The 6,615-nt window shown below is 43.0% G+C and overlaps 1 long non-coding RNA gene across 1 annotated transcript; it reads left to right on the top strand.

The window, feature by feature from the left end:
• LOC147241472 (uncharacterized) lies at window positions 1-3,477 on the top strand. Its single transcript, XR_015111061.1, has 3 exons — window positions 1-72; window positions 3,275-3,320; window positions 3,447-3,477. It is a non-coding gene; the product is annotated as an uncharacterized LOC147241472 (long non-coding RNA).
• The last annotated feature ends 3,138 nt before the right edge of the window (window positions 3,478-6,615 follow it).

The following is a 6,615-nucleotide window of genomic DNA, read 5'->3' as shown; positions in this document are numbered from 1 at the left end:
CTGACTTCATCCATCTGCGGTGTCACGGTCAAGTGCATCTTAAGTCCTCCTGCAGAGCTCCCCATATTCAAGGTAGTGTACAAACATCTGACCTATTATTGGTGGGTAGATGAATACATTTAAAGGCCTATTTGATGTGTGTAATGAAAGAAGAGGAGGCTACAGTACGTTCTGTGCATCCAATATTTAGCGATTTATTTAGATTTCCTTGGGGTCAGTAGAGAAGAATACATGTCAGGTTTGCTTCTCATCAAAGCTTCATGTGTTTGCCTCACCAAATAACAAGAAGACAAGTGTAAAGAAGAAGAAATATATAAATAAACGCCGAGAAAGCCTTTTGAAACTAAACTCAAAAGTTTGATACGGCTTCCCTGTCCATGATGCCTTTGAAGAAAAAGACTGGCTTCTGGAAAGAAAGTAGTAAATAAATAAATAATAATAATAAAAAGCACAGGCAACATAAATTATTAACATTAGACTGAAAACTGATGTTGGAGATGCTTTTTCGTCTTCCTTTCAGCTCTCTCTTCCCCCTTCATTTCAAAACACTGGATGTATTTTTGAGCGGTGATGGCTGAGGTGTACACAGCCCCAGCGAGTTATTTGGTATTCTTTTGTTTTTCCGTCTCTGCCATTTTCATTGTCTTTGGCATTAACGGCGTAATTGTGCAGAGGCAGCTGCTGACCCATATCTGTTTTTTCGCAAACTGTTTGTATTCTGCTGCTGATAAAAGTTTACTTTCCGTACGGCGGTGCTTTTGAATGAGAGGTAGCAGGCAGCTCTGTAAAAAGGGAATCTCAATGTGGGATTAGAAGAGAGAGAGAGAGCGGTTGCAGTGGCGTTCCCGCCCGTGAGTCAGAGGATGGTTGGTTCCTATTAGTGCTCAAGTTGTACTGTCCTCTGTCCCGTTGTAGGAACGAAAGGAAGGAAAGACGCCAATTTTTTCCAACAAATTTTGACTCGGTCGTTTTGATTATGCACTTTTCATAGTCGAATAATCGTTAGTCTGCCTTATTTTGAATGAATGCATGGGTAAATACAAGGTCGTTAATTGCAAGTTGAGAAGGACGAAGTCGTCCAGCGACAAAGTGAAGAGGAGTGTAAACGGAGCTCCGGTTTTATGATATGATGGATGTTACGACCTGGAAAGTCAAAAACGTGACCTCGTGTGTCTTTTCCTGACTGCTTTTCCTCGAGCGGAGAGGAAAACATCTCAAGGTCATGAAGAAATGTGAGGTGAAATACTTCAGGACGTAGAAAAAAAGAAAACCGGCTGACAGCAGGTGTTATTACGGACCTGCTATGGTCAAACAGGGGGACTATTAAAGCGCTCTTCGCTCGGCGCGTAGCGGTAAAACAAGAAATATTACAATATCACTTCATAGCCATAATTAAAGCCCAATTAGTTCTGTCTAAAGTTACGCAAGGTGGGAAGAAAACTGACCCAAAATGGCGCATAGCTGCTTGAGGATGCAGGACGATGCAGCGCGTCCTGTTTTGAGGGAGACGGGACAGGAGGAGACAGTGTGTGAACTGCTGCCTCACGTTGTCACACGCAGCAGGGGGGCATCAAGGACCCGGTCCAACTCCTGTTTCCTGTCTGAACGCCTTCAGACTGCCTCCAGATTTGTTTTAGAAGGCAGTGACGTCGGTGTGTCCGTCGCGTCGCCTGGTACAAATTTCTGAAACGCTTCGAGTGAGGGAAGTTAATAAAAGCGCACGTCGTACTGACTGCTGTCCAACAAAGTCGTTGGGTAATTTAATCTAAACAGATCCTTCCTTGGTATGCAGAGACCAGCTTTAAAGATGGGGCCGCGTCATTTAGTGCAGCTGAATCATTTTATTTATTTAAAAGAAAGCTCCTCACTGCTCAGGTGCCTTTTTTTTTTTTTTTTTAATAAAGTGTTGAAGTGAGCTTTCATTGTAAAAGTGTTCCTGCTTCGTGTGGTTTCCCACGAGTTGTTGTGTTGCGGGTCTACTAAAACTGATAAGCGCAGGCAAACTGAACGCACCGTGACATCACACTTCCCCCGTTAACACCGAATGAAAAAAATAGTCTTTATTTTTATTTTTTTTTAAATGACCTCCGCCATTTGACCGTCAGTCAGCTCATCGACTGGAATTTGTTGGACAAATGAAAGATAAATAACTACAGTTTTGTACACAAGGATGCAAAATCTTCATCTTGCTGATTTAGTGGTCGTGGTATATAACATACAGTATAATATGAATAGAAAATGAAATTAATTCATTTTCTATACCTTACCTGTCACCGTTCAGAGTCAGGGAGACGTCAGCGGCTGTGATTTATACCCCAAGCCTTCGCCTCGTCTCAGGAAAGACAGTTAAGCAGAAAAGCTCTTCTCTCTGAATCCTGTAGTTTTGTTTTGATGTGCACCTACGGAGACTAAAAGGGCACCTCAGGTCTTCTTTAGAGGGATTTTTTAAAGTTTTAATCTAAAATATTTCTCTTGTTTTGTTGGTTTTTGTTGTTGTTGTTGTTGTTGTTTTAGCCTGGCTATCGATTTTCTCTTTATATATTTCAAAATGGAGTCAAACTGAAAACTCCAGCCAACTGTCTTGGTTGTAAAATAAGTGGGGGGGGGGGGAGCGCCCCTGCAATAGCCCGAAATCGTCCTGAATAGGGAAAGGGAGGCCGGATAGAAGTATTATGACATGTCGGCAGCCCAAATGGATTGTGTTTCAATATCAGTCAGGACACAGAAACAGAGGGATGCAGGGAGGGAGTGCATGTGTTGGATGCAGATGGTTTTAAATTGCTGCCTTTGTTTTCCATCAGGCATGAAGCTTTCACTTTCCTTATCTTTCAGCCGATGCGCAGTGGGCTGATGTTCTGGGTAAATGAACTGTCTGTATATCCCTCACCCTCCGCTCCTCCGCCTTCTTGTTTTCACTTCCTCCTCAAGGTTGAGATGTTGGTACACTGACTGCGAAGCCCGAGCTGCTCAGGCGTCTCCCACTTTGCTGCTCTGCACACCCAGATGCCTCTGGGGGTGCAATTACCAATCCTCACATGCAATCCAGCCTGGCCATGCATATGATCCCTTTTGCTTTTTCTGCCTTTTCCCTGCATTATTAGCAGTGACACACTGTGAGGTATTTGCAGGTAGAGGAGTTAATAGCCCAGGTCTTTACAGAGACACCTGACGTCTGACTTGAGCAGCTGATTGCATCGGCCCATAGTCCATTTAACTTTCTAGCAGCACGCTTTTGGAATGTGTGTCTTTAGACTCTGATGTCTTTGTTTTCCAGCGGCCTGGACACCACTCTGGAATTCACCCAAAAGTCTCTCAAGCAGGTGAGACTACACATGCTGCACCGAGGCTAGAGTCTACACAGGCTGCACATCCAAAATCCATCGGCGCACTCTGTTAAAGTGATACTTCCTTTTATTAAGTGAACGCATTCTTTTTCTGAGGGACAGGACAGGAAACACAAGGGGAGACGAGAGAGCTGGTAAGGAAGATGCGCCTGACTTCTATGGAGGTACAAGTGAGGGGAAGTGAACTTTTACTTGTTTGAGATTCTCATGTGATTTTGTTTTACTCTTATTAAAGGTACAGCATGTAGCACTGTAAACGCTACCTCCCAATAGGGGGCGGCACCTTATCAGAGGTTGGGGTGTAGCTATATCCCTATCACTACAGCAAGCTACATGTCAATGCCAGCTTCCTCAGCACAAGCCAGTCACTTTATATTCCATCCTGGACTTGTAGTCAGTAAAGCTGACCCGTCCAGGGTGAACCCCACCTCTCGCCTGAAGGCTGCTGGGATAGGCTCCACCCCCCATGACCCTTAACAGGATAAGCAGTAGAGAATGGATGGATGGAATTAGATACTCTTCTCTCCTCTTTGTGCATTAGGGAGCTGAGAGCCACAGAGACATGCACTAGCTAGCTTAGCACAATGAATGGTAGTGGGTACTAAGTGTTAGCATACCTCAATCCAAAGTCATTTCCTGTCACTTATGACTAGTGCCCATTTTTTAAAGAGCGCATTTAGTAGGGGCCTGTTATTTGAGGGGTCGAACTACAACTTGAGTGTTGATGTCACACAGCAACGTGGCGATCCAGAGAAAGTTCATTCGCTAAACTAAACTCACAAAGTGCACCTTTAATGTTCTGTATTTTAATCACCAAAATAAGATACTTTCGTTGTCAAATGCCGTGGGATTTCAAACGAGTTTCCATGAAATTCTGTTTCATTTACACATTGCTAGTCGCAGAGGTCAGAAGTTATCTTATGTATTATGAAAACATGAACCCTCATCTAACCGTGACTAAATGAAAACATCACATCACACATTGATTACAAGGAAGAAGCAGCAGGAGATGAGAACTGAACTCCTGTCAGGTTGTTTGCAAGCAGCTTGTGGAAAACCCTTTGGCAAAGTGCAACTCTCCCGCACACGGGTCATCGCTGCTTTAAGAGCAAGAGGAAAACAGGCCGCTCTGCCCTCCATCATCCTCTCATCCCGCTGACCTCTACGCACAACATAGGATGCTCACAACACCGACAGACAAGGAGAGAAGGAGAGTGATTGCATATCTGAAGGCATGGAACGAGAGAAAGAGAGAGAGAGAGAGAGAGGATATGGATGGTAGGGGAGGGACATGGTCGGACACGTCTTTGCTTTCTTATTAGTGAGGGCCTGTTCGGACACTTTGGGCCTTTTTTATAGGTCCATGATGAAACCCCTCTTTGTGCATCGGTGGAAAATGGCCGGGGGGAAATCACAGATGAGAATCACTCAAAGACAGGAAGATGTCAACAGGCCCATAATGATAGCTGATGGCTGCAGAACACTCTCCCCTTCTCCCTCTCAGCCTTACCTGCCCAACTTGAACCGCTCTAGAAAACATAATTAGAGGTAAAACAGATAGATGGAAGCTTTATCTCTTTGTTTTCTATAAGCAGTGTTCTTTGTTTTATACATCTGGGAGTCCTTTTCTTTCCTCGCAATCTATCTTTCACGTCATGGAGAGCAGGAGGAGGAGCAGAGCTCCCTCTGTGAGATGCCAAGGTGCTCCCAGTCCATTGTGCTGCTGGCTGTCAGGTTAAATTAGGGAGTACAGGCTCTGTGAGTGTAAAAAAATCAATACTTGATGGAAGATTGCTCCCCGGAAAATCTGTTTTGATTCCAGGATTAATTCTTGACCAAAGGCTCCAGCAAAATGACATGCCATTAGCCTGAAAATGAACACATTCTGCAGTGGAAATTGGATGGAAATGTGTCAGGTGATTGCCCAGGCTGCTTGTTTTGACTCTCTGAGCGAGGGGACTGTAGGTGTGGCTGCTGCGAATGAGGCCTCTGGCCGACTCCATTTCCAGAACGGAGACAACTCCGCCGTGGCCTTGGAGTATTCTCAAGGCCATTGTTGTCCAGTGGCTGCAAATGCATTCCACCAAGGTGAAATGAATTTGCCCGCCGTCTTATCTCTCCTGTGTTTTCTATAAAGCATGACATGAAGAGTGAGAAAATCTGAAAATAAAACAAGCTCTCTATCTCCTCACTCAACAGCAATAAAAGGCAGGCCAGATGCATTATTGATGAGTGAATAATGTGTTTGTCATGACCGATGATATTTTCTTGTTTGAAAAGTTAAACAGGAAGCTGGAAAGACGCGCTGGACGGTGATTTGAACAGCCGGAGCGTTCAAGCTGCACTAAATTAAACATTTGTATGGATGTTCAAGTGTTTGATGATGGAAGAAACAGCACAACAAGCACACAATACATCACTTCTGACATTCTAACAACGTGTTTTTGACCCTAACACACAAGTTTTTATCCGAAAAGATTCTGATAAAATCCATAGTGCATTTATATAATAAAAATTTCTTGAGTTGGATTTGTTTGATTCCCAGGAAGAGTCAATAATAAAAGGCTTTGTTAGATTTTTTATTATTTATTCGCCAGTAAAACCACAGTCGACACAACAGTCCTGCTCCATTTGGTGACTTCAGAGCCATGAGAAATGTGATATAATAAAATGTGTCGTTCGTCACGTCGTCTTCCAGGTCACGTCAGTTGTGCTGCTGAACTGTTTAAGATATGTGTTTTAATACCACTATGGACACTATTAAGGTTAACAGTCTCTTCAAATGGGCAACTTTTTTCAAGTGCTGTCCAGATCGCAGACTTTTTATTTTTGTCTTCAGCTTTGAACTCTGCTGAGCTGCTGAATTCCTTTTGAAATTGATATTATTATGAATATCTTTATGATTACTATAACGAGTATTGTTGTTCTTATTATAGTGTCTATTATTGATTATGATTCATGGGGTCCTTTTGTGCTTCTTGTCTGTCTGATTTTTTTTGGGGGGGGGGGGTTCATTATTGTGCTTTGTAAATAAATTGCGTTTTGAAAAGTATTTCATTATTCATGTTTCTTTTTTTTTATCAACCAATCCATAAAAGAAAACAGTGGCAGTGGTTTCAAATACTGGAGTCAGAGGAAAATGTGTCGATGGTGACGATGATGAGGTTTTAAGCAAAAACACTAATTAAATCAATATGATGTATATTTAGATGTGAATACATTTTAATGTGCTCTTTGTGGCGGTCGTCGGATTGGAATGTAATACTTTGCT

This window comes from Aulostomus chinensis, chromosome 21 (genome assembly GCF_037954235.1).
Source record: "Aulostomus chinensis isolate RoL2024-O1b breed Wild chromosome 21, RoL_Achi_v1.0, whole genome shotgun sequence".
Classification (NCBI taxonomy): domain Eukaryota; kingdom Metazoa; phylum Chordata; class Actinopteri; order Syngnathiformes; family Aulostomidae; genus Aulostomus; species Aulostomus chinensis.
This window is presented reverse-complemented; position numbering and strand designations above follow the sequence as displayed.